Below are 15,585 nucleotides of genomic sequence, written 5' to 3'. Positions count from 1 at the left end.
TTTTTTTTTCAACACTTGTCAAGTGCCACAAAAGGGAGTGTGGCTTTATAGTCGCATGCAGTGCAGTTTTGAAAGGGTTTTCCGAGTTAATTAAAAAATTTGCCAATGTAGAAGGGATGCAAAAAAAAGAAAAAAAAGAGCCACTACTTACCTCACAGATACCCGTAGTTTCAGTGCCGCCGCTTCGTTTCTCCCCGCCGCTGTGTATTGACATAGCTGCAGTGATGATGTGCCCGTATACCCACGTGATCGCTGCAGCCAAGCACTGGCCTCCGCGATTCTGTGCCGTATACCCAATGAAACCAGTGATTGGCTGCAGCGATCAGGTGGGTATAGAAGCACATCATCGCTGCAGCTATGTCAATACACAGCGGCGGGGAGGAACGGAAGCGGTCGCGGTAGAACGGAGATTCGTGAGTTGAGCAATGGCTCTTTTTTTTTGCATCCCTCCTACCGTGGCCAATTTGTTAAATAACTTGGAAAACAACTTTAATTACAAGAAAATACTGCCACTTTCATAGTACAAAAACCTGCCGCTGTATTCATCAACATGGCTTATGCCATTTAGTACAAAACATGGTTCACGTAGACCGTGTATAATGTGAATAAAGCCTTAGGACACTTAGTTTACAGGTCCTTTTTTTCCCTAGTAGCCAGATGTTATACAAACGTAAATAACATTTGTAAAAATCGGACTCATATTTTGTGTTTGAAAACTGCATGTTTTTTACATTCTTCCCGTGGGTCCCACAAAAAAATAAGACAGCACAGGTAAACCGACAATAAACGACTAAGATGAAGGGCAGTTATGTATTCTGGGTCTTACAAATTACACCGTTTAGGGGCGTGGTGTGGTTGTACATGGAGGAGGACGTGTAACTGCTGAGCTCTGGAGCACCGAAGCCTAAACCAGCTAAAATAAACCTCACACCTGCAGATTTTTCCTTCGTGCAAACGCCTCCGATACGCCTGCACGAGAGGTTGTAGCTGCACTCAGCCGGAGTACACGGGACGGACTGGGGTAGTAATACTTCGGCCCTCGGCCTGCCTCACCGAGCTGAGTCGGGACAGATGCGCCGCGCTCCCCCCCCCCCCATCACGAGGTTTGCACTACAATCATCCCACTGTCTCCCGATACCGAGGGATACGTGAGTGTCACTCCTGCCATCGGCCCTTCAGCGTGACCGTTCTTGAAGGGACCACACGCTTACCGCATTTTCGTTACCTGGGCCACCTCTTCTCCGTTGGTTATCTTGGACACAGCAGTAACAGCCAAAGGCAGACACCTTTGAGGTAAGAGACTGCAGTAGCGGTTCATTAATCAGCTGTGGAGTGTGGCAAAATCAGATTTCTGAGAGCTATGTACGGAGGTACCCAAAATTAGGGGATATCTCCCCACAACAAATTCATCACTTCGCTAGTACAGCTATTTCTCTCAGACTGTGCCACATATGCCCCCCTCCACAACGGCCATCCTGGGGACTAACTAACTAACACGCGGCTGAGATCATTTATTGAACTGAGTTTACTGAAATCTATTATTGAGGAGAGTTTTACTAAGGGGTATTCCTGAGTCCATCTTCGCTTCTTCCTCACCCCAGTCTATACACAATACATTGTACGTGAAGTCCTTCACTCCTTTGCCCAATCCATTAAGTGAAGGAGACACAATAAAAAAAAAAGTTCTATCCTCAGCTCTCATAATCATACAACTTCTCTCAGAACCTATAAATGTTATTCCTCGCAGTGCCCACAGCATGAGGTCAGGTTTGTGTTAACCCTTACCTACTACTTTTCCATGTCTGTGGTGAAGGTTTATTGTTCTATTGAGTTATATTGAGTATCTACGCTATAGAAAATGGGAGGTACCTCCAAAAAGAACACTAAGGCTAAACCAACTACACTTACTGAGTTTTTCAATAATCCCACATCTCAACACTCTAAAGTGAACAGGCGCATCTCTCCCCCCAGCCCCTCTTCCAGGGCTGACTCAGTGGACAATAACATACCTAATGAAATTAACTCTCAGCCCGCTTCGGAGGCTACAATAAAGAAACTCCTGAACTCTCTGTGAGGGATTCCCTTCAAACAGATCTGAGACAAGTACTGGGGGATTTGAGATCCGACATATAATCTATTGCCATGAGAACTAATCATATCGAGCATAAAATAGAAGATTTTGCGAAGTCTCACAATCTGCTCGTTGATGCAAACTCAACTTGAGAAGATGAAGTTTTGGATCTGGAAGACCGATCCCGAAGAAATAATGTCCGTATCAGGGGAATCCCTGAGTCTTTTACTCCTGACCTCCTGTCTCAATATCTCACAGACCTGATGGCACTAGTTTTACCTCACAAATCTACCCTGGATTTATTGATCGATAGAATTCACCGAAATCCTAAACCCTGCCATATTGCCACACAACTTCCCAGGGATACGATTGCCTGCATCCATTTCTTCAATGTGAAAGATGAGTTTCTCAGAGTGATGAAATCTTCTCCTGATTTACCAGAACGTTTCAAAGATATTACACTATATCCTGACTTATCGTCACCGACTAAGCTACGCCGTAAAGAATATGCTCCAATGACTAAAATGCTACGTGACAATCTTAATTATCTACAAATGGGGTTCTCCAGTGAAGCTCATTATTACAAAAAATGAGAATCAACACGTCTGCACATCTCCGGATGCGGTGAAAGTTCTTTTGCACACTTGGTGTCTCATTTCTTCCCCTCCATAGAGACCTGCACGCAACAACGTTGCCCGCCCAGAATTCATAACCCCTCTGTGGTAAGAGAACGTTAGCAGGTCTAGAAAAAGAACCAATGACTGATAAAATCTTAAAATTACAGGTTACGCATCAAGGCTTCTTGCTTGCCACTTGAGTGTAAGTCCTTCTTCTCTGTCGCTCTTACTCCTGAGAATTAAGTGACCAGACAGACTCTTGCCTCTCCGTTCCCTTTCCCTGAAAGAAGCAGTTTTTTTTATGTTTTTGCTGGAATTTTGCAACAATTGTAGTAATGTTAACAATGTTTTGTACTTTGTTCTGGTTTTATTGTGCTGTGCCTTTTTTTTACTTCAATTTCTAAAATTCATCAAAATGTTTTCCTTGTCACTGGGGAAAAGCCAGGAAGTATCCTTATTGCATAAATGGATCTTAAAATTTTATCAATCAATGCTTATGGCCTGAACTCCCAATTTTAAAGATCCCTTCTTTGAAATGAAGCCCTTAAATCTAGCTGCGACATCTTATGTGTGCAAGAATCACATCTGTCTTCCCGAGATTCACATTTATTTAAAAACAAGAAGTTTCCGCACGTTATATTTGCTTCTAAGGATGTTAAAAAAAAGCTGGTGTCGTTATAGCTATAACAGAGACTGTTGCCTTTAAATCCCTTGCCTCTTTCTCTGATCCACAGGGACGATATATTATCATAGTCTGTGAGCTTAATAATAAGGTTTATACATTGGTTTCTTTATATGCCCCAAATAAGAGACAAGTCCTATTCTAAAAAAAAGTGATAGTTAAAGCTAAATCACTTCAGAAAGGTGGTTTGATAGTCTGTGGTGACTTTAATATAGTGATGAACTCGGAACTACAGTTAGGTCCAGAATTATTTGGACAGTGACACAATCTAGTTCACTGAAGTAACAATAAAGTAAAAAATACCTTTTAATTAGTAACTGGTTAAAAACAGGGGTAACACACCACTGTGACATAAGCCCCACCGTGATTGTTAAAAAACGTATTAAACAAAAAACACTGAGTCATTGTGATACATCTAACTCGGTGTTTATAACAATATTGTGTCTGGAAACAGCATATATCCAGGGCACATCAGTAGTACAATCCCAAAATAAAGCACAGGCGTCCGAATAGATCGGGTCTCCTAGTGCTGGGTGTAACACGATATGACTATCCCCAATGCAAACATTCCATAAACAGTACAACGACCCTACGCGTTTCAGGTACTCATCCTCAGGGGTCCGTATAATGGTAACTCTGGCCTTCACACCAGCGATAGAATCCTTTAACAGCAGATATTCTGCTGTGCGTCACGGCAAAGATGCACGTATTGATGTCAACGGCATACTTCATTGCAGGCGCTACGTTACTATAAACGCTAAACTCCACCCCTCGTATTCTAGCGGCAAACATGAACTGACCAATCCCCACACCCTCACGATTAGTGACACCTGCCCATGTGACCCCCCGCCGTCAGCTGACAACCAGGGGTCATCATCGGCCGCATCAAGCCGCACGCGCAGGCGCAGTAGAAGTCAGGGACAATTCGCCCAGACTGCCAAAATAGGAGAAGGTAAGCGCTACACGATAATGGATTGTAAGTAAATCTCGCGGGACAGTTAAACACCGCAAGTAGGCTACCTCACAAAGCAACTAAAAATGTAATTAATCACATGTAGGGTGGAAGGAAATACGATCCCTCATGACATGGGGGACCGAGAGACGATCGCCGTTAAAAAACGGCAGACCAATAGGGCCATCTCAAACCTACATGTGTTGGGCAAAAATGAACTCACCCACCCCCTGGGCAACCCAAGGGAGATAGGTCGTCCATACGGAGTGTTAAATAAAACATGTATAATTAGTCTGCTCATTTAAACCTGCTGGATGTATGCATTCCAGTCTGTGGATCCATTGTGCTTCTTTGCGTAAAATCAGGTTATCCCAATCACCTCCTCTTTTGGGGGGTCTAACAAGTTCAATAGCTTGAAACTTTAAACATGCTGCCTGGCCTTGGTGTTTGGCATGCACATGCTTAGATATTGGGGTGTCCCTATCATGGACAATGTCTCCAACATGCTCCCTAATACGGCGACGAAATTGTCGTGCTGTTTTTCCCACATAGTTAAGGGGGCATGGACATGTGATTAGGTAGACCACTCCCGCAGTCTTGCAATTGACATAATCCCGAATAGTGTATTGTTTCTGTGTGGTGACGCTAGTGAAGCTATTACCTTTAAAAATGAAATCACAGGCTTTACAGCTACCACACCTAAAGGTGCCTGGTATTTGTCTGTCCAGCCACGTGCCCCTAGGTGAAATGGGGTCAAAACAGCTGTGCATGACTCTGTCCCTTATATTTTTCCCTCTCCGATAGGTGACAGACGGCCTCTGTGTGATTTGATCTACCAGATCTGTATCAGAACTGAGAATACGCCAATACCTATTCAGTATCTGCATAATATCATTTTGTTTGGAGTCATAGGTACCTATGAGTCTTGTGACCTGTTCTTCTTTCCGTTTTTTAGGGACCAGAAGACATTGCCTATCAGCATCCCTTGCTCCCTCATAGGCCTTCCTGATAACCCTCTCGGGGAAACCTCTGTCCTTCAATCTTGTTTTGAGCTCCTTGGCCTGGAACTCAAAATCACCCATAGAACTACAATTCCTACGTACTCTCATAAATTGGCCTTTTGGTATGCCACTTTTGAGGGAATGGGGATGACAGCTATTCCATTGCAGGAAACTATTTGTTGCTGTTTCTTTCCTATGTACCTTAGTGTGGATTGTGCCATCTGATGTTTTTGTGATTTTCAAATCTAAAAAAGACAATTCTTTCTCACTGATCTCACATGTGAATTTAAGTCCTACATCATTCTTGTTGAGGGCTGCTACAAAATTATGGAACTCATCTGCTGTAGAGTTCCAGAGGATCAACACGTCATCAATATATCTAATCCATAATCCAACAGATGAAGTCCAATTGACAAATTTGTCCCCAAAGACAATTGTCTCCTCCCACCAGCCAAGAAATAAATTTGCATAGGTGGGAGCAGCAGGACTCCCCATTGCAGTACCACATTTCTGATGGAAAATTTTGTCTTCAAAAATAAATATATTTCTTGAAAGAAATATATTTATTTTTGAAGACAAAATTTTCCATCAGAAATGTGGTACTGCAATGGGGAGTCCTGCTGCTCCCACCTATGCAAATTTATTTCTTGGCTGGTGGGAGGAGACAATTGTCTTTGGGGACAAATTTGTCAATTGGACTTCATCTGTTGGATTATGGATTAGATATATTGATGACGTGTTGATCCTCTGGAACTCTACAGCAGATGAGTTCCATAATTTTGTAGCAGCCCTCAACAAGAATGATGTAGGACTTAAATTCACATGTGAGATCAGTGAGAAAGAATTGTCTTTTTTAGATTTGAAAATCACAAAAACATCAGATGGCACAATCCACACTAAGGTACATAGGAAAGAAACAGCAACAAATAGTTTCCTGCAATGGAATAGCTGTCATCCCCATTCCCTCAAAAGTGGCATACCAAAAGGCCAATTTATGAGAGTACGTAGGAATTGTAGTTCTATGGGTGATTTTGAGTTCCAGGCCAAGGAGCTCAAAACAAGATTGAAGGACAGAGGTTTCCCCGAGAGGGTTATCAGGAAGGCCTATGAGGGAGCAAGGGATGCTGATAGGCAATGTCTTCTGGTCCCTAAAAAACGGAAAGAAGAACAGGTCACAAGACTCATAGGTACCTATGACTCCAAACAAAATGATATTATGCAGATACTGAATAGGTATTGGCGTATTCTCAGTTCTGATACAGATCTGGTAGATCAAATCACACAGAGGCCGTCTGTCACCTATCGGAGAGGGAAAAATATAAGGGACAGAGTCATGCACAGCTGTTTTGACCCCATTTCACCTAGGGGCACGTGGCTGGACAGACAAATACCAGGCACCTTTAGGTGTGGTAGCTGTAAAGCCTGTGATTTCATTTTTAAAGGTAATAGCTTCACTAGCATCACCACACAGAAACAATACACTATTCGGGATTATGTCAATTGCAAGACTGCGGGAGTGGTCTACCTAATCACATGTCCATGCCCCCTTAACTATGTGGGAAAAACAGCACGACAATTTCGTCGCCGTATTAGGGAGCATGTTGGAGACATTGTCCATGATAGGGACACCCCAATATCTAAGCATGTGCATGCCAAACACCAAGGCCAGGCAGCATGTTTAAAGTTTCAAGCTATTGAACTTGTTAGACCCCCCAAAAGAGGAGGTGATTGGGATAACCTGATTTTACGCAAAGAAGCACAATGGATCCACAGACTGGAATGCATACATCCAGCAGGTTTAAATGAGCAGACTAATTATACATGTTTTATTTAACACTCCGTATGGACGACCTATCTCCCTTGGGTTGCCCAGGGGGTGGGTGAGTTCATTTTTGCCCAACACATGTAGGTTTGAGATGGCCCTATTGGTCTGCCGTTTTTTAACGGCGATCGTCTCTCGGTCCCCCATGTCATGAGGGATCGTATTTCCTTCCACCCTACATGTGATTAATTACATTTTTAGTTGCTTTGTGAGGTAGCCTACTTGCGGTGTTTAACTGTCCCGCGAGATTTACTTACAATCCATTATCGTGTAGCGCTTACCTTCTCCTATTTTGGCAGTCTGGGCGAATTGTCCCTGACTTCTACTGCGCCTGCGCGTGCGGCTTGATGCGGCCGATAATGACCCCTGGTTGTCAGCTGACGGCGGGGGGTCACATGGGCAGGTGTCACTAATCGTGAGGGTGTGGGGATTGGTCAGTTCATGTTTGCCGCTAGAATACGAGGGGTGGAGTTTAGCGTTTATAGTAACGTAGCGCCTGCAATGAAGTATGCCGTTGACATCAATACGTGCATCTTTGCCGTGACGCACAGCAGAATATCTGCTGTTAAAGGATTCTATCGCTGGTGTGAAGGCCAGAGTTACCATTATACGGACCCCTGAGGATGAGTACCTGAAACGCGTAGGGTCGTTGTACTGTTTATGGAATGTTTGCATTGGGGATAGTCATATCGTGTTACACCCAGCACTAGGAGACCCGATCTATTCGGACGCCTGTGCTTTATTTTGGGATTGTACTACTGATGTGCCCTGGATATATGCTGTTTCCAGACACAATATTGTTATAAACACCGAGTTAGATGTATCACAATGACTCAGTGTTTTTTGTTTAATACGTTTTTTAACAATCACGGTGGGGCTTATGTCACAGTGGTGTGTTACCCCTGTTTTTAACCAGTTACTAATTAAAAGGTATTTTTTACTTTATTGTTACTTCAGTGAACTATATAATTTACTCATATTGTGGGAGCACAATTAGATTTCTATCAAACTAGACAGTGAAATTACAGTGACACAATCTTCATGATTTGGGCTCTTCATGCCACCAGAATGGATTTGAAATGAAACAACTGAGAAGCAATTAAAACACTGGGTTTCCTCCTTTGTGATGCTTTGCTAGGCCTTTATTGCATCTGTCTTCAGTTGTTGCTTGTTTGTGGGTCTTTCTGCCTTAAGTTTTGTTAAGCAAGTGAAATTCATGCTCGATCGGGTTGAAATCTAGTGATTGACTTCGCCATTGCAGAATATTCCACTTCTTTGCCTTAAAAAAATTCCTGGGTTGCTTTCGCAGTATGTTTTGGGTCATTGTCCATCTGTATTGTGAAGCAACGTCCAATCAACCTTCCTGCATTTGGTTGAATCTGAGCAGAAAGTATATCCCTGAACACTTCAGAATTCATCCAGCTGCTTCTGTCTTCAGTCACATCATCAATAAACATTAGTGACCCAGTGCCTTTGGCAGCCATGCGTGTCCATACCATCACACTGCCTCCACCATGTTTCACAGAGGATGTGGTGTGCTTTGGATCATGAGACGTTCCAGGCCTTCTCAATACTTTCTTCCTCCCATAATTTTGGTACAGTGTAATGGATTTGCCTGACACAGCTTCTTTTTCGAAGCCCGTGGTTAATCAGCCTGCATCTGTGCCTAGGTCTATTAGAGTGACTCGATCTGCTACCACTCAGGCTGGGAGGCTGAGGAGTGGGAGAACCTATCACAGCCTGGCCAGACGGAGCTAGCTCCCGCCCTCTGTCTATTTATACCTTCATTTCCTGCTCCTCCTTTGCCTGTGATTCTGTCTGGTTTCCTGGCTCTGCTGCTCCTGCTAATATTATTGACCTCTGCTTCAAATTGACCCTGGCTTTACTGACTACTCTCCTGCTCTGCGTTTGGTACCTCGTACACTCCTGGTTTGACTCGGCTCGTTCACTACTCTTGTTGCTCACGGTGTTGCCGTGGGCAACTGCCACATTTCCCTTAGCTTCTGTGTACCCTTGTCTGTTGGTCTGTCATGCACTTATTGAGCGTAAGGACCGTCACCCAGTTGTACGCCGTCGCCTAGGATGGGCTGTACAAGTAGGCAGGGACTGAGTGGCGGGTAGATTAGGGCTCACCTGTCTATCTCCCTACCCCGGCATTACATACAGACTGATCTTAGTTTCATCTGTCCAAAGAATGCTGTTCCAGAGCTGGACTGGCTCCTTTGGATGTTGTTTGGCAAAGTCTAATCAGGCCTTTCTATTTTTGAGGCTGATTAATGGTTTGCACCTTGTGGTGAACTCTCTATATTTGCTCTCATAAAGACTTCTCTTTATGGTAGACTTAGATACTGATACACCTACTTCCAGGAGAGTTTTCTTCACTTGGGTAGATGTGATTCTGTGATCATCCACCACTGTTGTCTTCCGTGGACGTCCAGGCCTTTTGGTGTTCAAGAGATCACGAGTGCGCTCTTTTGTTTTTTCAAGACTGTACCAAACTGTTGATTTGGCCCTTCCTAACATTTGTGCTATCTCTTTGATGGATTTCTTCATTTTTGGTGGTCTGTTTCACTTGCATTGAGAGCTCCTTTGAACTCATGTTGTGGGTTCACAGCAACAGCTTCCAAATGCAAATACCACAACTGGAATCAACTCCAAACCTCCAAAGTTTTTGGCGAGTTTTTTGATGTGGAAACCGTGCCGCAAAACACAACAAAAAAGCCTCCCATTGATTTCAATGGGAGGCGAAGGAGTTTTTTTCCTGTGAGCGGAAAAACCGTCTCGCGGGAAAGAGAAGGGACATGCCCTGTATTCTGGCGTTTATGCCTCTCACCTCCCATTGACATCAATGGGAGGCAGAGAAAGCGTATTTTACAGCGTTTTATGCCCGCGGTGCTCAATGGCCGCGGGTGAAAAACGCTGTGAAAATCGGCTTTCAGGGAGAGGAAAATCTGCTTCAAAATTCCAAACTGAATTTTGAGGCAGATTTTCCGCTTGAAAAAAAATCATGTGAACCCAGCCTAAGCCCATATTGATTATAAAACTGTATATTTAATATGTTTTGGTAAACAGCTAAAATGCCAAATCTTGTGTCACTGTGCAAATAATTCTGGACCTATCTGTAGATCCTACTAAAGCCATCTACTGTCCCTGCTGTGACCAGCTCCTGCGGTAGACTATTCCATAGATTCACAGTTCCCACAGTAAAGACTTGTCGCCTCTGCAGATTGAACCTTTTTTTTCCAGACTGAGGGTGCCTCCTTGTTTTTTGAGGGGATTTCACATGGAATAGGATTTCATCATAATTTTTGTATGTGCCATTAATATATTTATATAAGTTAATCATGTCCCCCCTTCGTCGTCTTTCTTCAAGGCTAAATAGGTTTAATTCTTTTAATCTTTCCTCATAACTTAGATTCTCCATGCCCCTTATTAGCTTATTTGCTCTTCTTTGTATTTTTGCCAACTCCAGGGCTTCCTTTCTATGAACTGGAGCCCAGAACTGAACTGCATATTCTAGATGAGGCCCCACTAATGCTTTGTAAAGTGGTAATATTACATCCCTGTCCCGCGAGTCCATGCCTCTGTTAATACACAACAATATCTTACTGGCCTTTGAAGCAGCTGATTGACATTGCATGCTGTTATTTAGTTTATGATTTACAAGTACACTGAGATACTTCTCAACAAGTGACTCCCCCAGTGTAGCTCCCCTAGGACATATGATGCATGCAGGTTGTTCGTACCCAGGTGCATAACTTTACATTTATCTACATTAAACCTCATTTGCCAAGTGTACGCCCAAACACTTAGTTTGTTTAAATTCGCTTTCAATTCACGATCATCTTCCATAGACTGAACATTACTACATAGCTTGGTGTCATCTGCAAAAGTAGATATCGTGCTATTAATCCCATCCTCTATATCAGGGGTCTCAAACTCGGCCGGGTAAGTGGGCCACATATAGAATAAATAAGAAGTTGACGGGCCGCATTACTTTCAAATTTGATACAATACAAAATTATTGTTAATCAATTAGTTATTTGAACTACAATAACACTACATTACTATAATAATAATACTATATTACTATAATAATAGCGCTAGGTTTAAAATTTGAGATATTTCTCCACGTGCTTATTTCAACAATCCAGCTTTCCAGTTTAAGTGTCGCCAAATGCAGTCCGGCGGCTCAGTTAGCACACATGTCAAGATTGGGCAGCCCCTTTTTAGATAGTGCCGCAGTGCCCTCTGTGGATTCTGCCGCAGTGCCCTCTGTGGATGCTGTCGCAGTGCCCTCTGTGGATAATGCAACACACCCCTAGATAAGGCCACAGTGTCCTCTGTAGATAAGGCCACAGTGCCCTCTGTAGATAAGGCCACAGTGCCCTCTGTAGATAAGGCCACAGTGCCCTCTGTAGATAAGGCCACAGTGCCCTCTAGATAATGCAACACACCCCTAGATAATGCCAGTGTCCTCTTCAGATACTGTCACACACCCACTTGTAGATAACGCCACAGTGCCCTCTGTAGAGGCTGCCAAAGTGCCCTCTGTAGAGGCTGCCAAAGTGCCCTCTGTAGAGGCTGCCCCAGTGCCCTCTGTAGAGGCTGCCCCAGTGCCCTCTGTAGAGGCTGCCCCAGTGCCCTCTGTAGAGGCTGCCCCAGTGCCCTCTGTAGAGCTGGAGTCCCAGGCAGAGCGCTATTAGGCTCTTCCTGGGACTCCAGCTGTGCTCCTGACATCACTGGGACTCCTGCTCTGGGGAAGCCCCTGACATCATTGTCGATGTATGGATAGCGATGTCAGAGGCTTCCCCAGAGTCCCGGAGCAGAGCCGATAATAGCGCTCTGCCCGGGACTCCGCTCTGGGGAAGACCCTGACACACTGTCCATATATGGGCAGATATGTCAGGGAATTCCACAGCGTCCCGGAGCAGAACCTGTACTAGCGCTCTGCCCGGGACTCCGGCTCTGGGGAAGCCCCAGATATCGCTGTTCATATGTGGACAGCGATGTCAGGGAATTCCACAGAGTCCAGGAGCAGAGCCGACACCAGCGCTCTGCTCCGCTCTGGGCAAGACCCTGACACACTGTCCATATATGGGCAGCGATGTCAGGGAATTCCACAGAGTCCCGGAGCAGAGCCGACACCAGCGCTCTGCTCGGGACTCCGGCTCTGGGGAAGCCCCAGACATCGCTGTTCATATGTGGACAGCGATATCAGGGAATTCCAGAGTCCAGGAGCAGAGCCGACACCAGCGCTCTGCTCCGCTCTGGGCAAGACCCTGGGCAAGACCCTGACACACAGGAGCAGAGCCGATACTAGCGGCTCTGTGTCCCGCGGGCCGCAGATGACAGCCCCAGGGGCCGCATGCGGCCCGCGGGCCGCGTGTTTGAGACCCCTGTTCTATATCATTAATAAATAAGTTGAATAATAGTGGACCCAGCACGGAACCCTGGGGTACACCACTTATAACCGGGGACCATTCAGAGTAGGAATCATTGGCCACAACTTTCTGGATACGGTCCTTGAGCCAATTCTCAATCCAATTACAAACGATAATTTCTAAACCTGTAGTCCTTAATTTACCCATTAGACTTCTATGAGGGACAGTGTCAAAGGCCTTTGCAAAGTCCAAAAACACTATATCCACAGCGGCCCCTCTGTCTAGGCTTCTGCTCACCTCTTCAGAAAATCTAATAGACAGAAGAAGGTTGCTTTAAGGTGACAGTGTACCCCTTACCTACTGTCCACATGTGCAAATGCACAGGTTGCACCAATGGTAAGTCCGCAACTCGGTTGCGTCCTAGTGCAGACACGTTAGTGCAGCTTGAGCAATACACCCGTGTCAAAGAGAGAAAGTCAAACACTGCACAGAACCCTCAGGTTTCTCGCCCATGCTTGATTCTATTTAATACTTACAATGTAAGAAGCCCAGTCAAACACAATTCATCCGAGAGATCCCTTGAGAAAGCCAGAAAGGCAAAACCGTTCGAGACATCACGGTTTATCCTTTGTGGCTTTCTCAAAAGATCCCAGTTTAGCCAGGACCACTGGCGTAGCTATAGGGGTCGCAGCAGTCGCAATTGCGACTGGGCCCCGAAGCCAGGGGGACCCACAGCCTCCCGCACCACATAAATAAAAAGTTACTATAGTAACTCGGGCCGCGGGCCCCTGTTACTATAGTAACAGACTGTACTTACCTTCCTGGTTCCGGATCGCAGCGGAGGTCCTGACGTCAAGCGCTGTGCGCAGCGCATGACGTCACAGCGCTATGCGCCGCGCACAACATCGAGAGGACAGAACTTCCGCTGCGGCTGAAGAGGAAGGTAAGATTAGTAGCCCTGACTGGCGGGGTCCGACTCCCGGAACCCGCCAATCAGCTGTTTTGAAGGGGCCGCAGCACTCGTACGAGAGCTGCTTCACCTTCATTCCGGTCACACTATGAATCCGTGTCTGCGATTCACAGTGTGAGCGAGTAGTGAAATGAAGAGGAAGCATCTCTCGTACGAGTGCAGCGGCCCCTTCAAAACAGCTGATTGGCGGGTCCCGGGAGACGGACCCCGGACACATCAGCTATTGATGGCCTATCCTGAGGATAGGCCTTCAATGTTTAGGGACTGCACAACCCCTTTAAGCCTACGATGTAGCAGGCTTAGGGGGCCCATGAGACCGGATCACAGATTGTGTGATCCTGTCTGCTGGGCCCTGTATCTAAGCCAATCACATGGTAGGCTTTGATACATGGCCCATGTGTGATCCTGTCTGATGGGCCCTGTATATAAGCCTACCACACTGTAGGTTTAGATACAGGGCCCCAGCACACAGTAATCTTATACTGTATAAGATTACTGTCTGCTGGACCCTGTTTCTAAGCCTACCTTGTGGTAGGCTTAGATACAGGGTCCCACAGACAGTATCACACATGGGCCCTGTATCTAAGCCTAACACATGTGTAACTAATCGTTTTTTTTTTGTGTTTTCTTACAGGTTCGGTCGTTGGACTACGTCGGATTCCAGGACTACTTCGATGATGGCTTTTTTTTTATTATTAATAAAATGGTTAATGAGGGTTGTGTGTTTTTTTTTTATTTCAATAAAATATTTTTTCTATGTCTTTGTGGTTTTTTTTAAACTATATTACTACCACCTTAGTAATAGCCGCCGGCTGATTGACAGCATCCATTGATAAGGCGGGGCTTAGTGTTAGCCGGTGCAGAGGCTAACACTAACCCCCTTTATTACCCCGGTACCCACCGCCACCAGGGGTGCTGGGAAGAGCCGGGTACCATCCAGTACTTGACCATCTGTAGTGATAGGCGGCCACTGGGGTGGCCGCAGGCTGGTATTAACAGGAGGGGAAAGGCCTTCCCACCCTGGTAATGCTAGGCTGCTGCTGCTTTATTGTATCTGGCTGGTTATGAAAAATGGGGGGGACCCCACGTCATTTAAAAAAAATAAAAGATAATTGGAAAGAACGATGTTGGGTTCCCCCCCAATTTTCATAACCAGCCAGATACAACACAGCAGGAGCAGGCAGCATTACCAGGGTGGTAGGTGCCACTGTTTTTGGCCTTCCCCGGCCTAATACTACCAGCCTGCGGCTGCCCCGGTGCCTGCCCGTCACTGCAGATGGTCGGGTACTGGTTCGTACCCGGCTCTTTCCAGTACCCCTGGTGGCGGTGGGTACCGGGGTAATAATGGGGGTTAGTGTTGGTCTTTGCACCTGGTAACATTAAGCCCCGCCTTAGTAATGGAGGTTGCCAATCAGCCAGCGGCCATTACTAAGGCGGTGATAATAAAGTTTTAAAAGATACAAGCACATAGAAAAAATATTTTATTGAAATAAAAAAACACAACCCTCATTAACCATTTTATTGAGAATAAAAAACGCCGTCATTGAAGTCCTCGTATCCGAAGTCCAACCATCGAACCTGTAAAAAAACACAAACACACAAAAATAATCAGTAACACATAAAGAAGCAAAATTATTATTCTTACCTTTCCTGGGTCCAGCGCTGGAGCCGCAATGTCAGCGAGCTGAGTCCTGTATCTAAACCTATCATGTGTGATACTGTCTGCTGAGTCATTGTATTTAATCCTATCATGTGTGATACTGTCTGCTGAGTCATTGTATCTAATCCTATCATGTGTGATACTGTCTGCTGGGCCACTGCATCTAATCCTATCATGTGTGATACTGTCTGCTGAGCCACTGCATCTAATCCTATCATGTGTGATACTGTCTGCTCAGCCACTGTATCTAATCCTATCATGTGTGATACTGTCTGCTGAGCCAATGTATCTAATCCTATTCATAGTTTATAGGGTCGTAGTGCTATAGATATGCTATGCTGTCTCCTATACACACATTTTTTTTTGGGCGGACACATATGTATTGGGGCTATTTCCCCTGACATTTTAAGCCCTAAGGGTATGTTC

At 45.1% G+C, this 15,585-nt stretch overlaps 1 protein-coding gene across 1 annotated transcript in view; it reads left to right on the top strand.

Annotated features, from left to right (window-relative positions):
- The window catches only part of LTBP3 (latent transforming growth factor beta binding protein 3), a 153,051-nt gene that overhangs the window by 77,007 nt on the left and 60,459 nt on the right, over window positions 1-15,585 (top strand). The gene's annotated exons all lie outside the window — the stretch shown is intronic.

The sequence above is a fragment of the Rhinoderma darwinii genome, chromosome 9 (assembly GCF_050947455.1).
Source record: "Rhinoderma darwinii isolate aRhiDar2 chromosome 9, aRhiDar2.hap1, whole genome shotgun sequence".
Classification (NCBI taxonomy): Eukaryota; Metazoa; Chordata; class Amphibia; order Anura; family Rhinodermatidae; genus Rhinoderma; species Rhinoderma darwinii.
Note: the sequence above shows the minus strand (reverse complement) of the source record. Positions and strands in the feature narration are given on the sequence as shown.